The sequence below is a fragment of the Heterodontus francisci genome, chromosome 29, assembly GCF_036365525.1.
Source record: "Heterodontus francisci isolate sHetFra1 chromosome 29, sHetFra1.hap1, whole genome shotgun sequence".
Lineage (NCBI taxonomy): Eukaryota > Metazoa > Chordata > Chondrichthyes > Heterodontiformes > Heterodontidae > Heterodontus > Heterodontus francisci.
In genome coordinates this window covers 17,441,467-17,468,045 of record NC_090399.1, presented here as the reverse complement: position 1 = coordinate 17,468,045, position 26,579 = coordinate 17,441,467, and the positions used below count along the sequence as shown (strand labels likewise).

General features: G+C 49.9%; 1 protein-coding gene across 1 annotated transcript in view; it reads left to right on the top strand.

Annotated features, from left to right (window-relative positions):
- syngap1a (synaptic Ras GTPase activating protein 1a) overlaps positions 1-26,579 on the top strand; it is a 703,692-nt gene that overhangs the window by 42,627 nt on the left and 634,486 nt on the right. The window lies entirely within an intron of this gene.

Below are 26,579 nucleotides of genomic sequence, written 5' to 3'. Positions count from 1 at the left end.
GAAGGAATGTTTCTGTACCCAGTCACTGTATCCTCTGTGAGCTGAAGCAATGTTTCTGTACCCAGTCACTTTGCCCTCTGTATGCTGAAGGAATGTTTCTATACCCAGTCACTGTGCCCTCTGTGAGCTGAAGGAATTTTCTGTACCCAGTCACTGTGCCCTCTGTCTGCTGAAGGAATGTTTCTGTACCCAGTCACTGTATCCTCTGTGAGCTGAAGCAATGTTTCTGTACCCAGTCACTTTGCCCTCTGTATGCTGAAGGAATGTTTCTGGACCCAATCACTGTGCCCTGTGAGTGCTGAAGGATTGTTTCTATACCCAGTCACTGTGCCCTCTGAATACTGAAGGAGTGTTTGTGTACCCAGTCACTGTGCCCTCTTTTTTCTGAACGATTGTTTCTGTACCCAGTCACTGTGCCCTCTGTGAGCTGAAGGAGTGTTTCTGTACCCAGTCACTGTGCCCTCTGTGAGCTGAAGGAATGTTTCTGTACCCAGTCACTGTGCCCTCTGAATACTGAAGGAATGTTTCTGTACCCAGTCACTGTGCCCTCTGTGAGCTGAAGGAGTGTTTCTGTACCCAGTCACTGTGCCCTCTGTGAGCTGAAGGAATGTTTCTGTACCCAGTCATTGTGCCCTGTGAGCTGAAGGAGTGTTTCTGTACCCTGTCGCTGTGCCCTCTGTATGCTGAAGAAATGTTTCTGTACCCAGTCATTGTGCCCTGTGAGCTGAAGGAGTGTTTCTGTTCCCCGTCACTGTGCCCTCTGTTTGCTGAAGGAGTGTTTCTGTCCCCAGTCACTGTGCCCTCTGTGAGCTGAAGGAATGTTTCTGTACCCAGTCACTATGCCCTCTGTGAGCTGAAGAAATGTTTCTGTACCCAGTCACTGTGCCCTCTGAATACTGAAGGAGTGTTTCTGTACCCAGTCACTGTGGCCTCTGTTTGCTGAAGGAGTGTTTCTGTACCCAGTCACAGTGGCCTCTGTTTGCTGAAGGAGTGTTTCTGTACCCAGTCACAGTGGCCTCTGTTTGATGAAGGAGTGTTTCTGTACCCAGTCACTGTGCCCTCTTAATGCTGAAGGAGTGTTTCTGTACCCAGTCACCGTGCCCTCTGTGAGCTGAAGGAATGTTTCTGTACCCAGTCACTGTGCCCTCTGTATGCTGAAGGAATGTTTCTGTACCCAGTCACTGTGCCCTCTTTATGCTGAAGGAGTGTTTCTGTAGCCAGTCACCGTGCCCTCTGTGAGCTGAAGGAGTCTTTCTGTACCCAGTCACTGTGCCCTCTGTATGCTGAAGGAATGTTTCTGTACCCAGTCACTGTGCCCTCTGAATACTGAAGGAGTGTTTCTGTACCCAGTCACTGTGGCCTCTGTGAGCTGAAGGAGTGTTTCTGTACCCATTCACTGTGCCCTCTGTATGCTGATGGAATGTTTCTGTACCCAGTCACTGTGCCCTGTGAGCTGAAGGAGTGTTTCTTTCCCCAGTCACTGTGCCCTCTGTGAGCTGAAGGATTGTTTCTGTACCCAGTCACTGTGCCCTCTGAATACTGAAGGAGTGTTTCAGTACCCAGTCACTGTGGCCTCTGTGTGCTGAAGGAGTGTTTCTGTACCCAGTCACAGTGTCCTCTGTTTGCTGAAGGAGTGTTTCTGTACCCAGTCACTGTGCCCTCTTTATGCTGAAGGAGTGTTTCTGTACCCAGTCACCGTGCCCTCTGTGAGCTGAAGGAATGTTTCTGTACCCAGTCACTGTGCCCTCTGATTACTGAAGGAGTGTTTCTGTACCCAGTCACTGTGCCCTCTGATTACTGAAGGAGTGTTTCTGTACCCAGTCACTGTGGCCTCTGTGAGCTGAAGCAATGTTTCTGTACCCAGTCACTTTGCCCTCTGTATGCTGAAGGAATGTTTCTGTACCCAGTCACTGTGCCGTGTGAGCTGAAGGAGTGTTTCTTTGCCCAGTCACTGTGCCCTCTGTGAGCTGAAGGATTGTTTCTGTACCCAGTCACTGTGCCCTCTGAATACTGAAGGAGTGTTTCTGTATCCAGCCACTGTACCCTCTGTATGCTGAAGGAGTGTTTTGTACCCAGTCACTGTGCCCTCTGTGAGCTGAAGGAATGTTTCTGTACCCAGTCACTGTGCCCTCTGTGAGCTGAAGGAGTGTTTCTGTACCCAGTCACTGTGCCCTCGGTGAGCTGAAGGAATGTTTCTGTACCCAGTCACTGTGCCCTCTGTGAGCTGAAGGAATGTTTCTGTACCCAGTCACTGTGCCCTCTGTGAGCTGAAGAAATGTTTCTGTACCCAGTCACTGTGCCCTCTGAATACTGAAGGAGTGTTTCTGTACCCAGTCACTGTGGCCTCTGTGTGCTGAAGGAGTGTTTCTGTACCCAGTCACAGTGGCCTCTGTTTGCTGAAGGAGTGTTTCTGTACCCAGTCACTGTGCCCTCTTAATGCTGAAGGAGTGTTTCTGTACCCAGTCACTGTGCCCTCTGTATGCTGAAGGAATGTTTCTGTACCCAGTCACTGTGCCCTCTGTATGCTGAAGGAATGTTTCTGTACCCAGTCACTGTGCCCTCTGTATGCTGAAGGAATGTTTCTGTACCCAGTCACTGTGTCCTCTGTGAGCTGAAGGAATGTTTCTGTACCCAGTCACTGTGCCCTCTGTATGCTGAAGGAATGTTTCTGTACCCAGTCACTGTGTCCTCTGTATGCTGAAGGAATGTTTCTGTACCCAGTCACTGTGCCCTCTGTATGCTGAAGGAATGTTTCTGTACCCAGTCACTGTGTCCTCTGTGAGCTGAAGGAATGTTTCTGTACCCAGTCACTGTGCCCTCTGTATGCTGAAGGAATGTTTCTGTACCCAGTCACTGTGCCCTCTGTATGCTGAAGGAATGTTTCTGTACCCAGTCACTGTGTCCTCTGTGAGCTGAAGGAATGTTTCTGTACCCAGTCACTGTGCCCTCTGTATGCTGAAGGAATGTTTCTGTACCCAGTCACTGTGCCCTCTGTATGCTGAAGGAATGTTTCTGTACCCAGCCACTGTACCCTCTGTCTGCTGGAGGAGTGTTTCTGTACCCAGTCACTGTGCCCTCTGTGAGCTGAAGGAATGTTTCTGTACCCAGTCACTGTGCCCTCTGTATGCTGAAGGAGTGTTTCTGTACCCATTCACCGTGCCCTCTGTGAGCTGAAGGAATGTTTCTGTACCCAGTCACTGTGTCCTCTGTGAGCTGAAGGAGTGTTTCTTTCCCCAGTCACTGTGCCCTCTGTGAGCTGAAGGATTGTTTCTGTACCCAGTCACTGTGCCCTCTGAATATTGAAGGAGTGTTTCAGTACCCAGCCACTGTACCCTCTGTCTGCTGGAGGAGTGTTTCTGTACCCAGTCACTGTGCCCTCTGTGAGCTGAAGAAATGTTTCTGTACCCAGTCATTGTGCCCTCTGTGAGCTGAAGGAATGTTTCTGTACCCAGTCACTGTGCCCTCTGTGAGCTGAAGGAATGTTTCTGTACCCAGTCATTGTGCCCTCTGTGAGCTGAAGGAATGTTTCTGTACCCAGTAACTGTGCCCTCTGTGAGCTGAAGGAGTGTTTCAGTACCCAGCCACTGTACCCTCTGTATGCTGAAGGAGTGTTTCTGTACCCAGTCACTGTGCCCTCTGAATACTGAAGGATTGTTTCTGTACCCAGTCACTGTGCCCTCTGTTAGCTGAAGGAGTGTATCTGTACCCAGTCACTGTGCCCTCTGTGAGCTGAAGGAATGTTTCTGTACCCAGTCATTGTGCCCTGTGAGCTGAAGGAGTGTTTCTGTACCCTGTCGCTGTGCCCTCTGTTTGCTGAAGGAATGTTTCTGTATCCAGTCATTGTCCCCTGTGAGCTGAAGGAGTGTTTCTGTACCCTGTCGCTGTGCCCTCTGTATGCTGAAGGAATGTTTCTGTACCCAGTCACAGTGGCCTCTGTTTGCTGAAGGAGTGTTTCTGTCCCCAGTCACTGTGCCCTCTGTGAGCTGAAGAAATGTTTCTGTACCCAGTCTCTGTGCCCTCTGAATACTGAAGGAGTGTTTCTGTCCCCAGTCACTGTGCCCTCTGTGAGCTGAAGAAATGTTTCTGTACCCAGTCTCTGTGCCCTCTGAATACTGAAGGAGTGTTTCTGTACCCAGTCACTGTGGCCTCTGTGTGCTGAAGGAGTGTTTCTGTACCCAGTCACAGTGGCCTCTGTTTGCTGAAGGAGTGTTTCTGTACCCAGTCACAGTGGCCTCTGTTTGCTGAAGGAGTGTTTCTGTACCCAGTCTCTGTGCCCTCTGAATACTGAAGGAGTGTTTCTGTACCCAGTCACAGTGGCCTCTGTTTGCTAAAGGAGTGTTTCTGTACCCAGTCACAGTGGCCTCTGTTTGCTGCAGGAGTGTTTCTGTACCCCGTCACAGTGGCCTCTGTTTGCTGAAGGAGTGTTTCTGTACCCAGTCTCTGTGCCCTCTGTGAGCTGAAGCACTGTTTCGGTACCCAGTCACTGTGCCCTCTGTGAGCTGAAGGAATGTTTCTGTACCCAGGCATTGTGCCCTGTGAGCTGAAGGAGTGTTTCTGTACCCTGTCACTGTGCCCTCTGTTTGCTGAAGGATTGATTCTGTACCCAGTCACTGTGCCCTCTGAATACTGAAGGAGTGTTTCAGTACCCAGCCACTGTACCCTCTGTATGCTGAAGGAGTGTTTCTGTACCCAGTCACTGTGCCCTCTGAATACTGAAGGATTGTTTCTGTACCCAGTCACTGTGCCCTCTGTTAGCTGAAGGAGTGTATCTGTACCCAGTCACTGTGCCCTCTGTGAGCTGAAGGAATGTTTCTGTACCCAGTCATTGTGCCCTGTGAGCTGAAGGAGTGTTTCTGTACCCTGTCGCTGTGCCCTCTGTTTGCTGAAGAAATGTTTCTGTACCCAGTCACTGTGCCCTCTGAATACTGAAGGAGTGTTTCTGTACCCAGTCACAGTGGCCTCTGTTTGCTGAAGGAATGTTTCTGTACCCAGTCACAGTGGCCTCTGTTTGCTGAAGGAATGTTTCTGTACCCAGTCACAGTGGCCTCTGTTTGCTGAAGGAGTGTTTCTGTCCCCAGTCACTGTGCCCTCTGTGAGCTGAAGAAATGTTTCTGTACCCAGTCACTGTGCCCTCTGAATACTGAAGGAGTGTTTCTGTACCCAGTCACAGTGGCCTCTGTTTGCTAAAGGAGTGTTTCTGTACCCAGTCACAGTGGCCTCTGTTTGCTGCAGGAGTGTTTCTGTACCCCGTCACAGTGGCCTCTGTTTGCTGAAGGAGTGTTTCTGCACCCAGTCACTGTGCCCTCTTAATGCTGAAGGAGTGTTTCTGTACCCAGTCTCTGTGCCCTCTGTGAGCTGAAGCACTGTTTCGGTACCCAGTCACTGTGCCCTCTGTATGCTGAAGGAATGTTTCTGTACCCAGTCACTGTGCCCTCTTTATGCTGAAGGAATGTTTCTGTACCCAGTCACTGTGCCCTCTTTATGCTGAAGGAATGTTTCTGTACCCAGTCTCTGTGCCCTCTGTGAGCTGAAGCACTGTTTCGGTACCCAGTCACTGTGCCCTCTGTATGCTGAAGGAATGTTTCTGTACCCAGTCACTGTGCCCTCTTTATGCTGAAGGAATGTTTCTGTACCCAGTCACTGTGCCCTCTTTATGCTGAAGGAATGTTTCTGTACCCAGTCACTGTGCCCTCTTAATGCTGAAGGAGTGTTTCTGTACCCAGTCTCTGTGCCCTCTGTGAGCTGAAGCACTGTTTCGGTACCCAGTCACTGTGCCCTCTGTGAGCTGAAGGAATGTTTCTGTACCCAGTCATTGTGCCCTGTGAGCTGAAGGAGTGTTTCTGTACCCTGTCACTGTGCCCTCTGTTTGCTGAAGGATTGATTCTGTACCCAGTCACTGTGCCCTCTGAATACTGAAGGAGTGTTTCAGTACCCAGCCACTGTACCCTCTGTATGCTGAAGGAGTGTTTCTGTACCCAGTCACTGTGCCCTCTGAATACTGAAGGATTGTTTCTGTACCCAGTCACTGTGCCCTCTGTTAGCTGAAGGAGTGTATCTGTACCCAGTCACTGTGCCCTCTGTGAGCTGAAGGAATGTTTCTGTACCCAGTCATTGTGCCCTGTGAGCTGAAGGAGTGTTTCTGTACCCTGTCGCTGTGCCCTCTGTTTGCTGAAGAAATGTTTCTGTACCCAGTCACTGTGCCCTCTGAATACTGAAGGAGTGTTTCTGTACCCAGTCACAGTGGCCTCTGTTTGCTGAAGGAATGTTTCTGTACCCAGTCACAGTGGCCTCTGTTTGCTGAAGGAATGTTTCTGTACCCAGTCACAGTGGCCTCTGTTTGCTGAAGGAGTGTTTCTGTCCCCAGTCACTGTGCCCTCTGTGAGCTGAAGAAATGTTTCTGTACCCAGTCACTGTGCCCTCTGAATACTGAAGGAGTGTTTCTGTACCCAGTCACAGTGGCCTCTGTTTGCTAAAGGAGTGTTTCTGTACCCAGTCACAGTGGCCTCTGTTTGCTGCAGGAGTGTTTCTGTACCCCGTCACAGTGGCCTCTGTTTGCTGAAGGAGTGTTTCTGCACCCAGTCACTGTGCCCTCTTAATGCTGAAGGAGTGTTTCTGTACCCAGTCTCTGTGCCCTCTGTGAGCTGAAGCACTGTTTCGGTACCCAGTCACTGTGCCCTCTGTATGCTGAAGGAATGTTTCTGTACCCAGTCACTGTGCCCTCTTTATGCTGAAGGAATGTTTTTGTACCCAGTCACTGTGCCCTCTGAATACTGAAGGAGTGTTTCTGTACCCAGTCACTGTGCCCTCTTTATGCTGAAGGAGTGTTTCTGTAGCCAGTCACTGTGCCCTCTGTAAGCTGAAGGAGTGTTTCTGTACCCAGTCACTGTGCCCTCTGTAAGCTGAAGGAGTGTTTCTGTACCCAGTCACTGTGCCCTCTGAATACTGAAGGAGTGTTTCTGTACCCAGTCACTGTGGCCTCTGTTTGCTGAAGGAGTGTTTCTGTACCCAGTCACTGTGCCCACTTTATGCTGAAGGAGTGTTTCTTTACCCATTCACCGTGCCCTCTGTGAGCTGAAGCAATGTTTCTGTACCCAGTCACTGTGCCCTCTGTTTGCTGAAGGAATTTTTCTGTACCCAGTCACTGTGCCCTGTGAGCTGAAGGAGCGTTTCTTTACCCAGTCACTGTGCCCTCTGTGAGCTGAAGGATTGTTTCTGTACCCAGTCACTGTGCCCTCTGAATACTGAAGGATTGCTTCTGTACCCAGTCACTGTGCCCTCTGTGAGCTGAAGAAATGTTTCTGTACCCAGTCACTGTGCCCTCTCTATGCTGAAGGAGTGTTTCTGTACCCAGTCACTGTGCCCTCTGAATACTGAAGGAGTGTTTCTGTACCCAGTCATTGTGCCCTCTGTGAGCTGAAGGAGTGTTTCTGCACCCAGTCACTGTGCCCTCTGTGAGCTGAAGGAATATTTCTGTACCCAGTCACTGTGCCCTCTGTGAGCTGAAGGAATGTTTCTGTACCCAGTCATTGTGCCCTCTGTGAGCTGAAGGAATGTTTCTGTACCCAGTAACTGTGCCCTCTGTGAGCTGAAGGAATGTTTCTGTACCCAGTCATTGTGCCCTCTGAATACTGAAGGAGTGTTTCAGTACCCAGCCACTGTACCCTCTGTATGCTGAAGGAGTGTTTCTGTACCCAGTCACTGTGCCCTCTGAATACTGAAGGATTGTTTCTGTACCCAGTCACTGTGCCCTCTGTGAGCTGAAGGAGTGTATCTGTACCCAGTAACTGTGCCCTCAGTGAGCTGAAGGAATGTTTCTGTACCCAGTCATTGTGCCCTGTGAGCTGAAGGAGTGTTTCTGTACCCTGTCGCTGTGCCCTCTGTATGCTGAAGGAATGTTTCTGTATCCAGTCATTGTGCCCTGTGAGCTGAAAGAGTGTTTCTGTACCCAGTCACAGTGGCCTCTGTTTGCTGAAGGAGTGTTTCTGTCCCCAGTCACTGTGCCCTCTGTGAGCTGAAGAAATGTTTCTGTCCCCAGTCACTGTGCCCTCTGCATACTGAAGGAGTGTTTCTGTCCCCAGTCACTGTGCCCTCTGTGAGCTGAAGCACTGTTTCGGTACCCAGTCACTGTGCCCTCTGTATGCTGAAGGAATGTTTCTGTACCCAGTCACTGTGCCCTCTTTATGCTGAAGGAATGTTTCTGTACCCAGTCACTGTGCCCTCTGAATACTGAAGGAGTGTTTCTGTACCCATTCACTGTGCCCTCTTTATGCTGAAGGAGTGTTTCTGTAGCCAGTCACCGTGCCCTCTGTGAGCTGAAGGAGTGTTTCTGTACCCAGTCACTGTGCCCTCTTTATGCTGAAGGAGTGTTTCTGTACCCCTTCACCGTGACCTCTGTGAGCTGAAGCAATGTTTCTGTACCCAGTCACTGTGCCCTCTGTATGCTGAAGGAATGTTTCTGTACCCAGTCACTGTGCCCTGTGAGCTGAAGGAGCGTTTCTTTACCCAGTCACTGTGCCCTCTGTGAGCTGAAGGATTGTTTCTGTACCCAGTCACTGTGCCCTCTGAATACTGAAGGAGTGTTTCAGTACCCAGCCACTGTGCCCTCTGAATACTGAAGGATTGTTTCTGTACCCAGTCACTGTGCCCTCTGTGAGCTGAAGAAATGTTTCTGTACCCAGTCACTGTGCCCTCTTTATGCTGAAGGAGTGTTTCTGTACCCCTTCACCGTGACCTCTGTGAGCTGAAGCAATGTTTCTGTACCCAGTCACTGTGCCCTCTGTATGCTGAAGGAATGTTTCTGTACCCAGTCACTGTGCCCTGTGAGCTGAAGGAGCGTTTCTTTACCCAGTCACTGTGCCCTCTGTGAGCTGAAGGATTGTTTCTGTACCCAGTCACTGTGCCCTCTGAATACTGAAGGAGTGTTTCAGTACCCAGCCACTGTGCCCTCTGAATACTGAAGGATTGTTTCTGTACCCAGTCACTGTGCCCTCTGTGAGCTGAAGAAATGTTTCTGTACCCAGTCATTGTGCCCTCTGTGAGCTGAAGGAATGTTTCTGCACCCAGTAACTGTGCCCTCTGTGAGCTGAAGGAATGTTTCTGTACCCAGTCATTGTGCCCTGTGAGCTGAAGGAGTGTTTCTGTACCCTGTCACAGTGCCCTCTGAATACTGAAGGAGTGTTTCAGTACCCAGCCACTGTACCCTCCGTATGCTGAAGGAGTGTTTCTGTACCCAGTCACTGTGCCCTCTGAATACTGAAGGATTGTTTCTGTACCCAGTCACTGTGCCCTCTGTGAGCTGAAGGAGTGTATCTGTACCCAGTCACTGTGCCCTCTGTGAGCTGAAGGAATGTTTCTGTACCCAGTAACTGTGCCCTCTGTGAGCTGAAGGAGTGTTTCTGTACCCAGTCACAGTGCCCTCTGTGAGCTGAAGAAATGTTTCTGTCCCCAGTCACTGTGCCCTCTGTGAGCTGAAGGATTGTTTCTATACCCAGTCACTGTGCCCTCTGAATACTGAAGGAGTGTTTCAGTACCCAGCCACTGTGCCCTCTGTGAGCTGAAGAAATGTTTCTGTACCCAGTCATTGTGCCCTCTGTGAGCTGAAGGAGTGTTTCTGCACCCAGTCACTGTGCCCTCTGTGAGCTGAAGGAATGTTTCTGTATCCAGTCATTGTGCCCTGTGAGCTGAAGGAGTGTTTCTGTACCCAGTCACAGTGGCCTCTGTTTGCTGAAGGAGTGTTTCTGTCCCCAGTCACTGTGCCCTCTGTGAGCTGAAGAAATGTTTCTGTCCCCAGTCACTGTGCCCTCTGAATACTGAAGAAATGTTTCTGTACCCAGTCACTCTGCCCTCTGAATACTGAAGGAGTGTCTCTGTACCCAGTCACAGTGGCCTCTGTTTGCTGAAGGAGTGTTTCTGTACCCAGTCACAGTGGCATCTGTTTGCTGAAGGAGTGTTTCTGTACCCAGTCACTGTGCCCTCTGAATACTGAAGGATTGTTTCTGTACCCAGTCACTGTGCCCTCTGTGAGCTGAAGGAATGTTTCTGTACCCAGTAACTGTGCCCTCTGTGAGCTGAAGGAAAGTTTCTCTACCCAGTCATTGTGCCCTGTGAGCTGAAGGAGTGTTTCTGTACCCTGTCGCTGTGCCCTCTGTATGCTGAAGGAATGTTTCTGTATCCAGTCATTGTGCCCTGTGAGCTGAAGGAGTGTTTCTGTACCCAGTCACAGTGGCCTCTGTTTGCTGAAGGAGTGTTTCTGTCCCCAGTCACTGTGCCCTCTGTGAGCTGAAGAAATGTTTCTGTCCCCAGTCACTGTGCCCTCTGTGAGCTGAAGGATTGTTTCAGTACCCAGCCACTGTGCCCTCTGAATACTGAAGGATTGTTTCTGTACCCAGTCACTGTGCCCTCTGTGAGCTGAAGAAATGTTTCTGTACCCAGTCATTGTGCCCTCTGTGAGCTGAAGGAGTGTTTCTGCACCCAGTCACTGTGCCCTCTGTGAGCTGAAGGAATGTTTCTGTACCCAGTCACTGTGCCCTCTGTGAGCTGAAGGAATGTTTCTGTACCCAGTCATTGTGCCCTCTGTGAGCTGAAGGAATGTTTCTGTACCCAGTAACTGTGCCCTCTGTGAGCTGAAGGAATGTTTCTGCACCCAGTAACTGTGCCCTCTGTGAGCTGAAGGAATGTTTCTGTACCCAGTCATTGTGCCCTGTGAGCTGAAGGAGTGTTTCTGTACCCTGTCACAGTGCCCTCTGAATACTGAAGGAGTGTTTCAGTACCCAGCCACTGTACCCTCTGTATGCTGAAGGAGTGTTTCTGTACCCAGTCACTGTGCCCTCTGAATACTGAAGGATTGTTTCTGTACCCAGTCACTGTGCCCTCTGTGAGCTGAAGGAGTGTATCTGTACCCAGTCACTGTGCCCTCTGTGAGCTGAAGGAATGTTTCTGTACCCAGTAACTGTGCCCTCTGTGAGCTGAAGGAATGTCTCTGTACCCAGTCATTGTGCCCTGTGAGCTGAAGGAGTGTTTCTGTACCCTGTCGCTGTGCCCTCTATATGCTGAAGGAATGTTTCTGTATCCAGTCATTGTGCCCTGTGAGCTGAAGGAGTGTTTCTGTACCCAGTCACAGTGGCCTCTGTTTGCTGAAGGAGTGTTTCTGTCCCCAGTCACTGTGCCCTCTGTGAGCTGAAGAAATGTTTCTGTCCCCAGTCACTGTGCCCTCTGAATACTGAAGGAGTGTTTCTGTACCCAGTCACAGTGGCCTCTGTTTGCTGAAGGAGTTGTTTCTGTCCCCAGTCACTGTGCCCTCTGTGAGCTGAAGAAATGTTTCTGTACCCAGTCACTGTGCCCTCTGAATACTGAAGAAATGTTTCTGTACCCAGTCACAGTGGCCTCTGTTTGCTGAAGGAGTGTTTCTGTACCCAGTCACAGTGGCCTCTGTTTGCTGAAGGAGTGTTTCTGTCCCCAGTCACTGTGCCCTCTGTGAGCTGAAGAAATGTTTCTGTCCCCAGTCACTGTGCCCTCTGAATACTGAAGGAGTGTTTCTGTACCCAGTCACAGTGGCCTCTGTTTGCTGAAGGAGTTGTTTCTGTCCCCAGTCACTGTGCCCTCTGTGAGCTGAAGAAATGTTTCTGTACCCAGTCACTGTGCCCTCTGAATACTGAAGAAATGTTTCTGTACCCAGTCACAGTGGCCTCTGTTTGCTGAAGGAGTGTTTCTGTACCCAGTCACTGTGGCCTCTATGTGCTGAAGAAATGTTTCTGTACCCAGTCACTGTGCCCTCTTTATGCTGAAGGAATGTTTCTGTACCCATCACTGTGCCCTCTGAATACTGAAGGAGTGTTTCTGTACCCATTCACTGTGCCCTCTTTATGCTGAAGGAGTGTTTCTGTAGCCAGTCACCGTGCCCTCTGTGAGCTGAAGGAGTGTTTCTGTACCCAGTCACTGTGCCCTCTTTATGCTGAAGGAGTGTTTCTGTACCCCTTCACCGTGACCTCTGTGAGCTGAAGCAATGTTTCTGTACCCAGTCACTGTGCCCTCTGTATGCTGAAGGAATGTTTCTGTACCCAGTCACTGTGCCCTGTGAGCTGAAGGAGCGTTTCTTTACCCAGTCACTGTGCCCTCTGTGAGCTGAAGGATTGTTTCTGTACCCAGTCACTGTGCCCTCTGAATACTGAAGGAGTGTTTCAGTACCCAGCCACTGTGCCCTCTGAATACTGAAGGATTGTTTCTGTACCCAGTCACTGTGCCCTCTGTGAGCTGAAGAAATGTTTCTGTACCCAGTCACTGTGCCCTCTTTATGCTGAAGGAGTGTTTCTGTACCCCTTCACCGTGACCTCTGTGAGCTGAAGCAATGTTTCTGTACCCAGTCACTGTGCCCTCTGTATGCTGAAGGAATGTTTCTGTACCCAGTCACTGTGCCCTGTGAGCTGAAGGAGCGTTTCTTTACCCAGTCACTGTGCCCTCTGTGAGCTGAAGGATTGTTTCTGTACCCAGTCACTGTGCCCTCTGAATACTGAAGGAGTGTTTCAGTACCCAGCCACTGTGCCCTCTGAATACTGAAGGATTGTTTCTGTACCCAGTCACTGTGCCCTCTGTGAGCTGAAGAAATGTTTCTGTACCCAGTCATTGTGCCCTCTGTGAGCTGAAGGAATGTTTCTGCACCCAGTAACTGTGCCCTCTGTGAGCTGAAGGAATGTTTCTGTACCCAGTCATTGTGCCCTGTGAGCTGAAGGAGTGTTTCTGTACCCTGTCACAGTGCCCTCTGAATACTGAAGGAGTGTTTCAGTACCCAGCCACTGTACCCTCCGTATGCTGAAGGAGTGTTTCTGTACCCAGTCACTGTGCCCTCTGAATACTGAAGGATTGTTTCTGTACCCAGTCACTGTGCCCTCTGTGAGCTGAAGGAGTGTATCTGTACCCAGTCACTGTGCCCTCTGTGAGCTGAAGGAATGTTTCTGTACCCAGTAACTGTGCCCTCTGTGAGCTGAAGGAGTGTTTCTGTACCCAGTCACAGTGCCCTCTGTGAGCTGAAGAAATGTTTCTGTCCCCAGTCACTGTGCCCTCTGTGAGCTGAAGGATTGTTTCTATACCCAGTCACTGTGCCCTCTGAATACTGAAGGAGTGTTTCAGTACCCAGCCACTGTGCCCTCTGTGAGCTGAAGAAATGTTTCTGTACCCAGTCATTGTGCCCTCTGTGAGCTGAAGGAGTGTTTCTGCACCCAGTCACTGTGCCCTCTGTGAGCTGAAGGAATGTTTCTGTACCCAGTCACTGTGCCCTCTGTGAGCTGAAGGAATGTTTCTGTACCCAGTCTTTGTGCCCTCTGTGAGCTGAAGGAATGTTTCTGTACCCAGTAACTGTGCCCTCTGTGAGCTGAAGGAATGTTTCTGTATCCAGTCATTGTGCCCTGTGAGCTGAAGGAGTGTTTCTGTACCCAGTCACAGTGGCCTCTGTTTGCTGAAGGAGTGTTTCTGTCCCCAGTCACTGTGCCCTCTGTGAGCTGAAGAAATGTTTCTGTCCCCAGTCACTGTGCCCTCTGAATACTGAAGAAATGTTTCTGTACCCAGTCACTCTGCCCTCTGAATACTGAAGGAGTGTCTCTGTACCCAGTCACAGTGGCCTCTGTTTGCTGAAGGAGTGTTTCTGTACCCAGTCACAGTGGCATCTGTTTGCTGAAGGAGTGTTTCTGTACCCAGTCACTGTGCCCTCTGAATACTGAAGGATTGTTTCTGTACCCAGTCACTGTGCCCTCTGTGAGCTGAAGGAGTGTATCTGTACCCAGTCACTGTGCCCTCTGTGAGCTGAAGGAATGTTTCTGTACCCAGTAACTGTGCCCTCTGTGAGCTGAAGGAAAGTTTCTCTACCCAGTCATTGTGCCCTGTGAGCTGAAGGAGTGTTTCTGTACCCTGTCGCTGTGCCCTCTGTATGCTGAAGGAATGTTTCTGTATCCAGTCATTGTGCCCTGTGAGCTGAAGGAGTGTTTCTGTACCCAGTCACAGTGGCCTCTGTTTGCTGAAGGAGTGTTTCTGTCCCCAGTCACTGTGCCCTCTGTGAGCTGAAGAAATGTTTCTGTCCCCAGTCACTGTGCCCTCTGTGAGCTGAAGGATTGTTTCTGTACCCAGTCACTGTGCCCTCTGAATACTGAAGGAGTGTTTCAGTACCCAGCCACTGTGCCCTCTGAATACTGAAGGATTGTTTCTGTACCCAGTCACTGTGCCCTCTGTGAGCTGAAGAAATGTTTCTGTACCCAGTCATTGTGCCCTCTGTGAGCTGAAGGAGTGTTTCTGCACCCAGTCACTGTGCCCTCTGTGAGCTGAAGGAATGTTTCTGTACCCAGTCACTGTGCCCTCTGTGAGCTGAAGGAATGTTTCTGTACCCAGTCATTGTGCCCTCTGTGAGCTGAAGGAATGTTTCTGTACCCAGTAACTGTGCCCTCTGTGAGCTGAAGGAATGTTTCTGCACCCAGTAACTGTGCCCTCTGTGAGCTGAAGGAATGTTTCTGTACCCAGTCATTGTGCCCTGTGAGCTGAAGGAGTGTTTCTGTACCCTGTCACAGTGCCCTCTGAATACTGAAGGAGTGTTTCAGTACCCAGCCACTGTACCCTCTGTATGCTGAAGGAGTGTTTCTGTACCCAGTCACTGTGCCCTCTGAATACTGAAGGATTGTTTCTGTACCCAGTCACTGTGCCCTCTGTGAGCTGAAGGAGTGTATCTGTACCCAGTCACTGTGCCCTCTGTGAGCTGAAGGAATGTTTCTGTACCCAGTAACTGTGCCCTCTGTGAGCTGAAGGAATGTCTCTGTACCCAGTCATTGTGCCCTGTGAGCTGAAGGAGTGTTTCTGTACCCTGTCGCTGTGCCCTCTATATGCTGAAGGAATGTTTCTGTATCCAGTCATTGTGCCCTGTGAGCTGAAGGAGTGTTTCTGTACCCAGTCACAGTGGCCTCTGTTTGCTGAAGGAGTGTTTCTGTCCCCAGTCACTGTGCCCTCTGTGAGCTGAAGAAATGTTTCTGTCCCCAGTCACTGTGCCCTCTGAATACTGAAGGAGTGTTTCTGTACCCAGTCACAGTGGCCTCTGTTTGCTGAAGGAGTTGTTTCTGTCCCCAGTCACTGTGCCCTCTGTGAGCTGAAGAAATGTTTCTGTACCCAGTCACTGTGCCCTCTGAATACTGAAGAAATGTTTCTGTACCCAGTCACAGTGGCCTCTGTTTGCTGAAGGAGTGTTTCTGTACCCAGTCACAGTGGCCTCTGTTTGCTGAAGGAGTGTTTCTGTACCCAGTCACTGTGCCCTCTGTATGCTGAAGGAATGTTTCTGTACCCATTCACTGTGGCCTCTGTGTGCTGAAGGAGTGTCTCTGTACCCAGTCACTGTGGCCTCTATGTGCTGAAGAAATGTTTCTGTACCCAGTCACTGTGCCCTCTTTATGCTGAAGGAGTGTTTCTGTACCCAGTAACTGTGCCCTCTGTGAGCTGAAGGAATGTTTCTGTACCCAGTCATTGTGCCCTGTGAGCTGAAGGAGTGTTTCTGTACCCTGTCGCTGTGCCCTCTGTATGCTGAAGTAATGTTTCTGTATCCAGTCATTGTGCCCTGTGAGCTGAAGGAGTGTTTCTGTACCCAGTCACTGTGCCCTCTGTATGCTGAAGGAATGTTTCTGTGCCCAGTCACTGTGGCCTCTGTGAGCTGAAGAAATGTTTCTGTCCCCAGTCACTGTGCCCTCTGAATACTGAAGGAGTGTTTCTGTACCCAGTCACAGTGTCCTCTGTTTGCTGAAGGAGTGTTTCTGTCCCCAGTCACTGTGCCCTCTGTGAGCTTAAGAAATGTTTCTGTACCCAGTCACAGTGGCCTCTGTTTGCTGAAGGAGTGTTTCTGCACCCAGTCATTGTGCCCTCTGTGAGCTGAAGCACTGTTACGGTATCCAGTCACTGTGCCCTAAGTATGCTGAAGGAATGTTTCTGTACCCAGTCACTGTGCCCTCTTTATGCTGAAGGAATGTTTCTGTACCCAGTCACTGTGCCCTCTGTGAGCTGAAGAAATGTTTCTGTACCCAGTCATTGTGCCCTCTGTGAGCTGAAGGAGTGTTTCTGCACCCAGTCACTGTGCCCTCTGTGAGCTGAAGGAATGTTTCTGTACCCAGTCACTGTGCCCTCTGTGAGCTGAAGGAGTGTTTCTGTACCCAGTCATTGTGCCCTCTGTGAGCTGAAGGAGTGTTTCTGCACCCAGTCACTGTGCCCTCTGTGAGCTGAAGGAATGTTTCTGTACCCAGTCACTGTGCCCTCTGTGAGCTGAAGGAGTGTTTCTGTACCCAGTCATTGTGCCCTCTGTGAGCTGAAGGAGTGTTTCTGCACCCAGTCACTGTGCCCTCTGTGAGCTGAAGAAATGTTTCTGTACCCAGTCATTGTGCCCTCTGTGAGCTGAAGGAGTGTTTCTGCACCCAGTCACTGTGCCCTCTGTGAGCTGAAGAAATGTTTCTGTACCCAGTCATTGTGCCCTCTGTGAGCTGAAGGAGTGTTTCTGCACCCAGTCACTGTGCCCTCTGTGAGCTGAAGGAATGTTTCTGTACCCAGTCACTGTGCCCTCTGTGAGCTGAAGGAGTGTTTCTGTACCCAGTCATTGTGCCCTCTGTGAGCTGAAGGAGTGTTTCTGCACCCAGTCATTGTGCCCTCTGTGAGCTGAAGGAGTGTTTCTGCACCCAGTCACTGTGCCCTCTGTGAGCTGAAGGAATGTTTCTGTACCCAGTCACTGTGCCCTCTGTGAGCTGAAGGAATGTTTCTGTACCCAGTCATTGTGCCCTCTGTGAGCTGAAGGAGTGTTTCTGCACCCAGTCATTGTGCCCTCTGTGAGCTGAAGGAGTGTTTCTGCACCCAGTAACTGTGCCCTCTGTGAGCTGAAGGAATGTTTCTGTACCCAGTCATTGTGCCCTCTGTGAGCTGAAGGAGTGTTTCTGCACCCAGTCATTGTGCCCTGTGAGCTGAAGGAGTGTTTCTGTACCCTGTCACAGTGCCCTCTGAATACTGAAGGAGTGTTTCAGTACCCAGCCACGGTACCCTCTGTATGCTGAAGGAGTGTTTCTGTACCCAGTCGCTGTGCCCTCTGAATACTGAAGGATTGTTTCTGTACCCAGTCACTGTGCCCTCTGTGAGCTGAAGGAGTGTATCTGTACCCAGTCACTGTGCCCTCTGTGAGCTGAAGGAATGTTTCTGTACCCAGTAACTGTGCCCTCTGTGAGCTGAAGGAATGTTTCTGTACCCAGTAACTGTGCCCTCTGTGAGCTGAAGGAATGTTTCTGTTCCCAGTAACTGTGCCCTCTGTGATCTGAAGGAGTGTTTCTGTACCCTGTCGCTGTGCCCTCTGTATGCTGAAGGAATGTTTCTGTATCCAGTCATTGTGCCCTCTGAATACTGAAGGAGTGTTTCTGTACCCAGTCACAGTGGCCTCTGTTTGCTGAAGGAGTGTTTCTGTCCCCAGTCACTGTGCCCTCTGTGAGCTGAAGAAATGTTTCTGTACCCAGTCACTGTGCCCTCTGAATACTGAAGAAATGTTTCTGTACCCAGTCACTGTGCCCTCTGAATACTGAAGGAGTGTCTCTGTACCCAGTCACAGTGGCCTCTGTTTGCTGAAGGAGTGTTTCTGTACCCAGTCACAGTGGCCTCTGTTTGCTGAAGGAGTGTTTCTGTACCCAGTCACTGTGCCCTCTGTATGCTGAAGGAATGTTTCTGTACCCAGTCACTGTGCCCTCTGAATACTGAAGGAGTGTTTCTGTACCCAGTCACTGTGGCCTCTATGTGCTGAAGAAATGTTTCTGTACCCAGTCACTGTGCCCTCTTTATGCTGAAGGAGTGTTTCTGTAACCAGTCACTGTGCCCTCTTTCTGCTGAAGGAATGTTTCTGTACCCAGTCACTGTGCCCTCTGAATACTGAAGGAGTGTTTCTGTACCCATTCACTGTGGCCTCTGTGTGCTGAAGGAGTGTCTCTGTACCCAGTCACAGTGGCCTCTGTTTGCTGAAGGAGTGTTTCTGTACCCAGTCACTGTGGCCTCTATGTGCTGAAGAAATGTTTCTGTACCCAGTCACTGTGCCCTCTTTATGCTGAAGGAGTGTTTCTGTAACCAGTCACTGTGCCCTCTTTCTGCTGAAGGAGTGTTTCTGTACCCAGTCACTGTGCCCTCTGTATGCTGAAGGAATGTTTCTGTACCCAGTCACTGTGCCCTCTGAATACTGAAGGAGTGTTTCTGTACCCATTCACTGTGGCCTCTGTGTGCTGAAGGAGTGTCTCTGTACCCAGTCACTGTGCCCTCTGTATGCTGAAGGAATGTTTCTGTACCCAGTCACTGTGCCCTCTGAATACTGAAGGAGTGTTTCTGTACCCATTCACTGTGGCCTCTGTGTGCTGAAGGAGTGTCTCTGTACCCAGTCACAGTGGCCTCTGTTTGCTGAAGGAGTGTTTCTGTACCCAGTCACTGTGGCCTCTATGTGCTGAAGAAATGTTTCTGTACCCAGTCACTGTGCCCTCTTTATGCTGAAGGAATGTTTCTGTACCCAGTCACTGTGCCCTCTGAATACTGAAGAAATGTTTCTGTACCCAGTCACTGTGCCCTCTGAATACTGAAGGAGTGTCTCTGTACCCAGTCACAGTGGCCTCTGTTTGCTGAAGGAGTGTTTCTGTCCCCAGTCACAGTGGCCTCTGTTTGCTGAAGGAGTGTTTCTGTACCCAGTCACTGTGCCCTCTGAATACTGAAGGAGTGTTTCTGTACCCATTCACTGTGGCCTCTGTGTGCTGAAGGAGTGTCTCTGTACCCAGTCACAGTGGCCTCTGTTTGCTGAAGGAGTGTTTCTGTACCCAGTCACTGTGGCCTCTATGTGCTGAAGAAATGTTTCTGTACCCAGTCACTGTGCCCTCTTTATGCTGAAGGAGTGTTTCTGTACCCAGTCACTGTGGCCTCTATGTGCTGAAGAAATGTTTCTGTACCCAGTCACTGTGCCCTCTTTATGCTGAAGGAGTGTTTCTGTACCCAGTCACTGTGCCCTCTGTATGCTGAAGGAATGTTTCTGTAACCAGTCACTGTGCCCTCTGTATGCTGAAGGAATGTTTCTGTACCCAGTCACTGTGCCCTGTGAGCTGAAGGAGTGTTTCTTTACCCAGTCACTGTACCCTCTGAATACTGAAGGATTGTTTCTGTACCCAGTCACTGTGCCCTCTGAATACTGAAGGATTGTTTCTGTACCCAGTCACTGTACCCTCTGAATACTGAAGGATTGTTTCTGTACCCAGTCACTGTACCCTCTGAATACTGAAGGATTGTTTCTGTACCCAGTCACTGTGCCCTCTGAATACTGAAGGATTGTTTCTGTACCCAGTCACTGTGCCCTGTGAGTGCTGAAGGATTGTTTCTGTACCCAGTCACTGTGCCCTCTGAATACTGAAGGATTGTTTCTGTACCCAGTCACTGTGCCCTGTGAGTGCTGAAGGATTGTTTCTGTACCCAGTCACTGTGCCCTCTGAATACTGAAGGATTGTTTCTGTACCCAGTCACTGTGCCCTCTGAATACTGAAGGAGTGTTTCAGTACCCAGCCACTGTACCCTCTGTTTGCTGAAGGAGTGTTTCTGTACCCAGTCACTGTGCTCTCTTTATGCTGAAGGAGTGTTTCTGTCCCCAGTCACTGTGGCCTCTGTTTGCTGAAGGAATGTTTCTGTACCCAGTCACTGTGCCCTCTGTGAGCTGAAGGAATGTTTCTGTACCCATCACTGTGGCCTCTGTGTGCTGAAGGAGTGTTTCTGTACCCAGTCACAGTGGCCTCTGTTTGCTGAAGGAATGTTTCTGTACCCAGTCACTGTGCCCTCTGTGAGCTGAAGGAATGTTTCTGTCCCCAGTCACTGTGCTCTCTTTATGCTGAAGGAGTGTTTCTGTCCCCAGTCACTGTGCCCTCTGTGAGCTGAAGGAATGTTTCTGTACCCAGTCATTGTGCCCTCTGTATGCTGAAGGAATGTTTCTGTACCCAGTCACTGAGCCCTCTGTGAGCTGAAGGAATGTTTCTGTACCCAGTCATTGTGCCCTCTGTATGCTGAAGGAATGTTTCTGTACCCAGTCACTGAGCCCTCTGTGAGCTGAAGGAATGTTTCTGTACCCAGTCACTGTGCCCTCTGTATGCTGAAGGAGTGTTTCTGTACCCAGTCACCGTGCCCTCTGTGAGCTGAAGGAATGTTTCTGTACCCAGTCATTGTGCCCTCTGTATGCTGAAGGAATGTTTCTGTACCCAGTCACTGAGCCCTCTGTGAGCTGAAGGAATGTTTCTGTACCCAGTCACTGTGCCCTCTGTATGCTGAAGGAATGTTTCTGTACCCAGTCACTGTGTCCTCTGTGAGCTGAAGCAATGTTTCTGTACCCAGTCACTGTGCCCTCTGTATGCTGAAGGAATGTTTCTGTACCCAGTCACTGTGTCCTCTGTGAGCTGAAGCAATGTTTCTGTACCCAGTCACTGTGCCCTCTGTATGCTGAAGGAATGTTTCTGTACCCAGTCACTGTGTCCTCTGTGAGCTGAAGCAATGTTTCTGTACCCAGTCACTTTGCCCTCTGTATGCTGTAGGAATGTTTCTTTACCCAGTCACTGTACCCTCTGAATACTGAAGGATTGTTTCTGTACCCAGTCACTGTGCCCTCTGAATACTGAAGGAGTGTTTCAGTACCCAGTCACTGTACCCTCTGAATACTGAAGGATTGTTTCTGTACCCAGTCACTGTGCCCTGTGAGTGCTGAAGGATTGTTACTGTACCCAGTCACTGTGCCCTCTGAATACTGAAGGATTGTTTCTGTACCCAGTCACTGTGCCCTGTGAGTGCTGAAGGATTGTTTCTGTACCCAGTCACTGTGCCCTCTGAATACTGAAGGATTGTTTCTGTACCCAGTCACTGTGCCCTCTGAATACTGAAGGAGTGTTTCAGTACCCAGCCACTGTGGCCTCTGTTTGCTGAAGGAATGTTTCTGGACCCAGTCACTGTGCTCTCTGTGAGCTGAAGGAATGTTTCTGTACCCAGTCACTCTGCTCTCTTTATGCTGAACGAGTGTTTCTGTCCCCAGTCCCTGTGCCCTCTGTGAGCTGAAGGAATGTTTCTGTACCCAGTCACAGTGGCCTCTGTTTGCTGAAGGAATGTTTCTGTACCCAGTCACTGTGCCCTCTGTGAGCTGAAGGAATGTTTCTGTCCCCAGTCACGGTGCTCTCTTTATGCTGAACGAGTGTTTCTGTCCCCAGTCCCTGTGCCCTCTGTGAGCTGAAGGAATGTTTCTGTACCCATCACTGTGGCCTCTGTGTGCTGAAGGAGTGTTTCTGTACCCAGTCACAGTGGCCTCTGTTTGCTGAAGGAATGTTTCTGTACCCAGTCACTGTGGCCTCTGTGTGCTGAAGGAATGTTTCTGTACCCATCACTGTGGCCTCTGTGTGCTGAAGGAGTGTTTCTGTACCCAGTAACTGTGCCCTCTGTGTGCTGAAGGAGTGTTTCTGTACCCAGTCACAGTGGCCTCTGTTTGCTGAAGGAATGTTTCTGTTCCCAGTCACTGTGGCCTCTGTGTGCTGAAGGTATGTTTCTGTACCCAGTAACTGTGCCCTCTGTGTGCTGAAGGAGTGTTTCTGTACCCAGTCACAGTGGCCTCTGTTTGCTGAAGGAGTGTTTCTGTACCCAGTCACTGTGCCCTCTGTTTGCTGAAGGAATGTTTCTGTACCCAGTCATTGTGACCTCTGTGAGCTGAAGGAGTGTTTCTGTACCCAGTCACTGAGCCCTCTGTGAGCTGAAGGAATGTTTCTGTACCCAGTCACAGTGGCCTCTGTGTGCTGAAGGTATGTTTCTGTACCCAGTAACTGTGCCCTCTGTGAGCTGAAAGAATGTTTCTGTACCCAGTAACTGTGCCCTCTGTGAGCTGAAGGAATGTTTCTGTACCCAGTCATTGTGCCCTGTGAGCTGAAGAAGTGTTTCTGTACCCTGTCACTGTGCCCTCTGTATGCTGAAGGAATGTTTCTGTATCCAGTCATTGTGCCCTGTGAGCTGAAGGAGTGTTTCTGTTCCCCGTCACTGTGCCCTCTGTGAGCTGAAGGTATGTTTCTGTACCCAGTCTCTGTGCCCTCTGTGAGCTGAAGAAATGTTTCTGTACCCAGTCACTGTGCCCTCTGTGAGCTGAAGGTATGTTTCTGTACCCAGTCTCTGTGCCCTCTGTGAGCTGAAGAAATGTTTCTGTACCCAGTCACTGTGCCCTCTTTATGCTGAAGGAATGTTTCTGTCCCCAGTCACTGTGCCCTCTGTGAGCTGAAGGAATGTTTCTGTACCCAGTCACCGTGCCCTCTGTGAGCTGAAGGAATGTTTCTGTACCCAGTCATTGTGCCCTCTGTGAGCTGAAGGAATGTTTCTGTACCCAGTCATTGTGCCCTCTGTGAGCTGAAGGAATGTTTCTGTACCCAGTCACTGTGTCCTCTGTGAGCTGAAGCAATGTTTCTGTACCCAGTCACTTTGCCCTCTGTATGCTGTAGGAATGTTTCTGTACCCAGTCACTGTGCCCTGTGAGCTGAAGGGGTGTTTCTTTACCCAGTCACTGTACCCTCTGAATACTGAAGGATTGTTTCTGTACCCAGTCACTGTGCCCTCTGAATACTGAAGGAGTGTTTCTGTACCCAGTCACTGTGCCCTGTGAGTGCTGAAGGATTGTTACTGTACCCAGTCACTGTGCCCTCTGAATACTGAAGGATTGTTTCTGTACCCAGTCACTGTGCCCTGTGAGTGCTGAAGGATTGTTTCTGTACCCAGTCACTGTGATCACTGAATACTGAAGGATTGTTTCTGTACCCAGTCACTGTACCCTCTGAATACTGAAGGAGTGTTTCTGTACCCAGTCACTGTGCCCTCTGAATACTGAAGGATTGTTTCTGTACCCAGTCACTGTGCCCTGTGAGTGCTGAAGGATTGTTACTGTACCCAGTCACTGTGCCCTCTGAATACTGAAGGATTGTTTCTGTACCCAGTCACTGTACCCTCTGAATACTGAAGGATTGTTTCTGTACCCAGTCACTGTGCCCTGTGAGTGCTGAAGGATTGTTTCTGTACCCAGTCACTGTACCCTCTGAATACTGAAGGTGTGTTTCTGTACCCAGTCACTGTACCCTCTGAATACTGAAGGATTGTTTCTGTACCCAGTCACTGTGCCCTGTGAGTGCTGAAGGATTGTTACTGTACCCAGTCACTGTGCCCTCTGAATACTGAAGGATTGTTTCTGTACCCAGTCACTGTACCCTCTGAATACTGAAGGATTGTTTCTGTACCCAGTCACTGTGCCCTGTGAGTGCTGAAGGATTGTTTCTGTACCCAGTCACTGTGATCACTGAATACTGAAGGATTGTTTCTGTACCCAGTCACTGTACCCTCTGAATACTGAAGGAGTGTTTCTGTACCCAGTCACTGTGCCCTCTGAATACTGAAGGATTGTTTCTGTACCCAGTCACTGTGCCCTCTGAATACTGAAGGAGTGTTTCAGTACCCAGCCACTGTACCCTCTGTTTGCTGAAGGAGTGTTTCTGTACCCAGTCACGGTGCTCTCTTTCTGCTGAAGGAGTGTTTCTGTCCCCAGTCACTGTGGCCTCTGTTTGCTGAAGGAATGTTTCTGTACCCAGTTACTGTGCCCTCTGTGAGCTGAAGGAATGTTTCTGTACCCATCACTGTGGCCTCTGTGTGCTGAAGGAGTGTTTCTGTACCCAGTCACAGTGGCCTCTGTTTGCTGAAGGAATGTTTCTGTACCCAGTCACTGTGCCCTCTGTGAGCTGAAGGAGTGTTTCTGTACCCAGTCACTGTGCCCTCTGTGAGCTGAAGGAGTGTTTCTGTACCCAGTCATTGTGCCCTCTGTGAGCTGAAGGAATGTTTCTGTACCCAGTCACTGTGCCCTCTGTGAGCTGAAGGAATGTTTCTGTCCCCAGTCATTGTGCCCTCTGTGAGCTGAAGGAATGTTTCTGTACCCAGTAACTGTGCCCTCTGTGAGCTGAAGGAATGTTTCTGTACCCAGTCACTGTGCCCTCTGTGAGCTGAAGGAATGTTTCTGTCCCCAGTCATTGTGCCCTCTGTGAGCTGAAGGAATGTTTCTGTACCCAGTAACTGTGCCCTCTGTGAGCTGAAAGAATGTTTCTGTACCCAGTAACTGTGCCCTCTGTGAGCTGAAGGAATGTTTCTGTACCCAGTCATTGTGCCCTGTGAGCTGAAGAAGTGTTCCTGTACCCTGTCACTGTGCCCTCTGTGAGCTGAAGGAATGTTTCTGTATCCAGTCATTGTGCCCTGTGAGCTGAAGGAGTGTTTCTGTTCCCCGTCACTGTGCCCTCTGTATGCTGAAGGAATGCTTCTGTACCCAGTCACAGTGGCCTCTGTTTGCTGAAGGAGTGTTTCTGTCCCCATTCACTGTGCCCTCTGTGAGCTGAAGGTATGTTTCTGTACCCAGTCACAGTGGCCTCTGTATGCTGAAGGAATGTTTCTGTGCCCAGTCACTGTGCCCTCTTTCTGCTGAAGGAGTGTTTCTGTCCCCAGTCACTGTGCCCTCTGTGAGCTGAAGGTATGTTTCTGTACCCAGTCTCTGTGCCCTCTGTGAGCTGAAGAAATGTTTCTGTACCCAGTCACCGTGCCCTCTGTGAGCTGAAGGAATGTTTCTGTACCCAGTCATTGTGCCCTCTGTGAGCTGAAGGAGTGTTTCTGTACCCAGTCACCGTGCCCTCTGTGAGCTGAAGGAATGTTTCTGTAAGCAGTCATTGTGCCCTCTTTATGCTGAAGGAGTGTTTCTGTCCCCAGTCACTGTGCCCTCTGTGAGCTGAAGGAATGTTTCTGTACCCAGTCATTGTGCCCTCTGTGAGCTGAAGGAGTGTTTCTGTACCCAGTCACTGTGCCCTCTGTATGCTGAAGGAATGTTTCTGTACCCAGTCACTGTGTCCTCTGTGAGCTGAAGCAATGTTTCTGTACCCAGTCACTTTGCCCTCTGTATGCTGTAGGAATGTTTCTGTACCCAGTCACTGTGCCCTGTGAGCTGAAGGGGTGTTTCTTTACCCAGTCACTGTACCCTCTGAATACTGAAGGATTGTTTCTGTACCCAGTCACTGTGCCCTCTGAATACTGAAGGAGTGTTTCAGTACCCAGTCACTGTACCCTCTGAATACTGAAGGATTGTTTCTGTACCCAGTCACTGTGCCCTGTGACTGCTGAAGGATTGTTACTGTACCCAGTCACAGTGCCCTCTGAATACTGAAGGATTGTTTCTGTACCCAGTCACTGTGCCCTCTGTATGCTGAAGGAATGTTTCTGTACCCAGTCACTGTGTCCTCTGTGAGCTGAAGCAGTGTTTCTGTACCCAGTCACTTTGCCCTCTGTATGCTGAAGGAATGTTTCTGTACCCAGTCACTGTGCCCTGTCAGCTTAAGGAGTGTTTCTTTACCCAGTCACTGTGCCCTCTGAATACTGAAGGAGTGTTTATGTACCCAGTCACTGTGGCCTCTGAGTGCTGAAGGAGTGTCTCTCTACCCAGTTACAGTGGCCTCTGTTTGCTGAAGGAGTGTTTCTCTACCCAGTCACAGTGGCCTCTGTTTGCTGAAGGAGTGTTTCTGTACCCAGTCACTGTGGCCTCTGTGTGCTGAAGAAATGTTTCTGTACCCAGTCAGTGTGCCCTCTTAATGCTGAAGGAGTGTTTCTGTACCCAGTCTCTGTGCCCTCTGTGAGCTGAAGCACTGTTTCTGTACCCAGTCACTGTGCCCTCTGTATGCTGAAGGAATGTTTCTGTACCCAGTCACTGTGCCCTCTTTATGCTGAAGGAATGTTTCTGTACCCAGTCACTGTGCCCTCTTTATGCTGAAGGAATGTTTCTGTACCCAGTCACTGTGTCCTCTGTGAGCTGAAGGAGTGTTTCTGTACCCAGTCACTGTGCCCTCTTTATGCTGAAGGAGTGTTTCTGTACCCAGTCACTGTGCCCTCTGTATGCTGAAGGAGTGTTTCTGTACCCAGTCACTGTGCCCTCTTTATGCTGAAGGAGTGTTTCTGTACCCAGTCACTGTGCCCTCTGTGAGCTGAAGGAATGTTTCTGTAGCCAGTCATTGTGCCCTCTGTGAGCTGAAGGATTGTTTCTGTACCCAGTCACTGTGCCCTCTGTGAGCTGAAGGAATGTTTCTGTAGCCAGTCATTGTGCCCTCTGTGAGCTGAAGGATTGTTTCTGTACCCAGTCACTGTGCCCTCTGTGAGCTGAAGCAATGTTTCTGTAACCAGTCACTTTGCCCTCTGTATGCTGAAGGAGTGTTTCTGTACCCAGTCACTGTGCCCTCTTTATGCTGAAGGAGTGTTTCTGTACCCAGTCACCGTGCCCTCTGTGAGCTGAAGGAGTGTTTCTGTACCCAGTCACTGTGCCCTCTGTATGCTGAAGGAATGTTTCTGTACCCAGTCACTGTGCCCTCTGTGAGCTGAAGGATTGTTTCTGTACCCAGTCACTGTGTCCTCTGTGAGCTGAAGCAATGTTTCTGTAACCAGTCACTTTGCCCTCTGTATGCTGAAGGAGTGTTTCTGTACCCAGTCACTGTGCCCTCTTTATGCTGAAGGAG